This window comes from Salvia hispanica, chromosome 3, assembly GCF_023119035.1.
Source record: "Salvia hispanica cultivar TCC Black 2014 chromosome 3, UniMelb_Shisp_WGS_1.0, whole genome shotgun sequence".
Lineage (NCBI taxonomy): Eukaryota > Viridiplantae > Streptophyta > Magnoliopsida > Lamiales > Lamiaceae > Salvia > Salvia hispanica.
The window spans coordinates 3340858-3345372 of NC_062967.1; the positions used below are offsets into that span (position 1 = coordinate 3340858).

Sequence of the window (4515 nt, forward strand, 5' to 3'; positions counted from 1 at the left end):
AGAATTCTTCTTTTATATGAAGTGAAGCATATCAAAAGAGTTTTAATGAGTGGAAGTATCGTTTGAATATGTCAACTATTTTGATCTCTGCAGGTACAAGATATTATGTTATTTATAGTGATGCGCTGAAACATGGATTTGGTTATCTTTTGACTTAACGAAAAGTTTATTGCTTATGTGTCGTAACAATCGCAAGTACAGGAAGTTTCTTATTCTGTTCAAAACCTGTTATTAGCGACATTATTTTGTTTTGAAGATTTGGCATCATTATCTGCAGGAACGCTTATATGGTATTCTAGTATCTTATATATTGACAGAGATCCGCGATTTACTATCTCAGTCTTGAGAAAGTCTTTTGTGAGTTTCACCTCAGAAAGGTAAGTTGAATCCTCATTATATTGAACCGTGAGATATTGTTGAAAGAGTTGGACCATTGGCGTATAGGTTAACATTATCTCCAGAGTTGGCACAGATTCATAATATTTTCTAAGTCAGTAGGATTCGGTTTTATCGATCTGATCCTTCACATGTCCTGAAACAATTGCGAAGAAAAGATATTCCAATGGTAAAAGTTATTTGGCAAAATCATGTAGTCGAAGAGGTGACATGGGAAACAGAAGAAAAGATGAGAAAGAACTATCCACATCTATTTACGGGTTAACAATTTCTTTGAGTACGTTAACATAGAGAGGAATGAATTTTGCGGACAAAATTCTTAAAGAGGGGAAGAATTGTGACATCCCTAACCCGAAACCTGCATTATTTTGCATATTAATATATTTTTATTTATATTGGCATTGCATTATTTTGCATATTAATATATTTTTATTTATATTGGCATATTTATATTGTTAGTTGTATAATCTTTATTATTATTAGATAGCAACTGAGAATTATAGAAGAGTTACTTAATAAATTACGAGATATCTTCTTATATAATTGAAATGTACAACATACATATACGTAAGATTAGTATTTATTAAGTATATAAATATAGGTATGTACTCCATTAGACTTTATAATTATGAGAATATATAGTAATTAGTGAATGTGTGACTACGGGAGTAGTATATATATATATATATATATATATATATATATATATATATATATATATATATATATATATATATATCCTAAATGAAATAGTATAACTAAATATGGCACCCATATACTAGTAACAAGGGTTTAACTTATATTAACAATAAAATAAGGAATATGTTGTAGTTATAAGTTAAAAAAAAATCATGTATATACGTGGCCTTGCATGCATAAATATACATATAGGAGTGCCACTTGTATTATTTAAGATACGTGGCTAATCTTCCAGAGTTAGAGAAATAAGAAACTACTGAGGGAAAGAAAAATAAAAAGGAAGGAGAGAAACATTATTCATACAGGAGAAATTTATAGAACGAAGGATGGAAATTAGGGATTCAAATAACTGCAATCAGGATCGAGGGTAATTTAAGAGACAAAATTGGGAGTTGATTTGATTATATGTCATAATCAGGTGTGTATAAATCACACTTTTAATTTTACATATTTTATGTGATTGATTGCTATGTGTTAAATTGGAGTGAATATTTGAATTATATGATGTAAGCTTGAAAAGGTTATGTGTCATTTGATATTGATGGTGAAATATGATATGGATATGTGATTTGTGCAATGGATATGTTTATCTGTAGTATTGGAATTAATTGGTGGAATATATGGTTATGTAATTGGTGCAATGGATATGTTTGATGTATCATATTGGAATCATTTGAATCAGAGGATATGTGACACTCTTGCTCTGGATCTGATATACAATGGCAAAAGACCTACGGGTCATATACAATGATAATAGACCTACGGGTCAATACAAAGAGCAAAGAGGGACCTTCGTGGAAAGGTCAAATCAAAGAGGGGCCTTCGTGGAAAGGTCAAAATATGCAAAGAGGGGTCTTCGTGGAAAGGTCAAATCAAAGAGGGACCTTCGTGGAAAGGTCAAATAAATATAAGGGACCTACGGGTCGTATACAATGGAAATCCCGGGCAGATACCAGGCTTGATGTGTCACAGAATAATAAAAAGAATGGAGAGACATATGCATATGAATGTTAAATTGTTTATGATATTTATTACTTCCGCTGATATATGTTGGTAAATGAATGTATTTGATATTTGTATGTGGAATTAAAGGTAAGGTTTATATGCACTGAGTTGTGGCTCATATAAACCACTAATATTTTTCAGGAATAAGATATGAGTGAAGTATTTGGTTGAGATGAGTCGTAGGAATTGCACATGTTATCAGGGTCGGTGAGAGGGTCCCACTACGGTTTAGAATGATTTGAAATATGTACCTGATATAATATGTGGATTTTATATAGTTGACACGTGGATTATTTATTTTAAAATTTTAATTTATTTATAGTAAGTGCATAAGTCATAGGAGTTGGGGTGTGACATTTGGTCTCAAATGTTGCGGCTGATGTAATTTATGTGATAAAAAATAAAATTGTTAAACCCAAATATTTCTTTAATTCTTCTCAAATTTGTTCTATTATACTAAGATTTACCTGAAATGTATCAAAAATGGGGTTCAATAAGAAGAGTGGTGTCTAAACATCTCCAACCACATATTCAGGAAATAGGCACGGCAAAACGTTATCCAACAAATAAATAAATCGTCTTTAACTCTCAATATAAACAATACTCCACCAATGTTCCCTAAAATAGAGATTTTAGAATGACACGAATTTTAATATGAAATCAGGAAAATACATATAGGACTAGAGATAGACAAAAAGTGAATAGTGAGACCTATATATATCCTCAGTAGTGTAATGATACTATAGTTTAAAAGACTCCAAAATTGATAACGTGAGAATATTTCTTAGGGATGGAGACTTATATACTGATACACATTACAAGGTTGCCCGTGATCTATCACAATGTGAAATTTGGCTTTTACGGGAGCAAATCCGTGGCCTTCTTTGAAAGAGTATTGTTCATTCAGTCCAAGTGGGCTAACTATCCTATGATGTTTTTTCGAAGCCTTAATTCGAATGCTAATTTGTTTTCGTTACATCAATACATGTCACCTATTCCACCACCTACTTCTTTGGTATGTGTGTCATAACTTTCTTATAACTATTTGATTGCATGTAATATATTATTTAAAAAATTGGTGACATTTAGTTTTATGCCAATGAGTTATTTCGTCAGGTAGTGTGCGCCTCATTTTTTCATTTTGGTCGATTCATCATTATACTTTCATTTACTATAGTATCATGGTGAGTACATTTTATGTTCTACTGCTACTTCAATCTACTTATATTTCATTATAAAATTATAAAATCGGGATTGGATACCCAAAAATTTTCAGGTCAAGTACCCACAGGAAAAAGACGAGAATATCGAATTGGAGAAGCCGTTGAGAAGTGCGACGATGAAGGACAACAAGACGGTGATAATCACAAATCTAAACGCGGCATGGACGGAACCAAATTCCGTCTTCGATCTATTTTTAGAGAGCTTCAAGATCTGAAATGGAACGGCGCACCTCTTGGATCACTTAGTGGTCTACGAGTTCGACAAGACGACATACGAGCGTTGCAAGGCGACGGCGCACCTCCACTGCTACGCTGTTACGACGAAGGGCGTGAACTTCCCCGGCAAGACATATTTCATGAGCGGGGATTATCTGAAGATAACGTGGCGAAAGATTGAGCTTATGCGCACTGTTCTTGAATTGGGATTCGACTTCATTTATACGGTACAAATAGTTACATCAATTATGTAATTTTACCAAATTCTGAAAAATTGCAATTACAACGCAATTTTGGAGTTGAATTTATATTGATCTTTTTTCACTTCACATTTAGGATGCAGATGTGATGTGGTTTAGGCATCCATTCAAATAATTCTACGAGGATGGGGATTTCGAGATGGATTGCGACCACTACAGCGCCAACTACAAAGACGTGAGCAACACCGGGAATACAGGGTTCACGTATGTGAAATCCAACAACATGACCATCGAGTTATACAAGTATTGGTACAATGCGCGGGAATATTTCCCAGGCAAACACGACCAAGACGTGTTGAACATGATAAAGGAAAACTCGTTCATCCACCAAATCGGGTTAGAGTTCCGTTTCTTGGATACAGCCTACTTCGAGGGATTCTGTGAACCCAGCAAGGATCTGGATGAGGTTATCACCATGCATGCCAATTGCTGCATAGGCATTCAAAACAAGATGCATGATCTTACCATGATCATCCATGATTGGAAAAGGTATATGGATTTGCCACCTTCAGATAGGAATTCCACTACTAAATCTTGGATCGTTCCCAGAATTTGTCACTAAACAAAATTGTTTAATTGCTTTATACTCTCTGTATTCGACCAAAATTTTGTAATCAATATTGACAAGTTTACATGAAGTTACCAATAAGGCTATTTGACTATGAAAGTCATTTATCACAACTTCATACATAATACTTGAGCAATAAATTTTCGTT

General features: G+C 33.6%; 1 long non-coding RNA gene and 1 pseudogene across 1 annotated transcript; both read left to right on the plus strand.

Moving 5' to 3' along the window:
- Positions 1-1315: 1315 nt before the first annotated feature.
- Positions 1316-2271, plus strand: LOC125216149. Its single transcript, XR_007175360.1, has 2 exons — positions 1316-1513; positions 2242-2271. It is a non-coding gene; the product is annotated as an uncharacterized LOC125216149 (long non-coding RNA).
- Positions 2272-3218: 947 nt separating this feature from the next.
- Positions 3219-4515, plus strand: LOC125216148 (annotated as a pseudogene).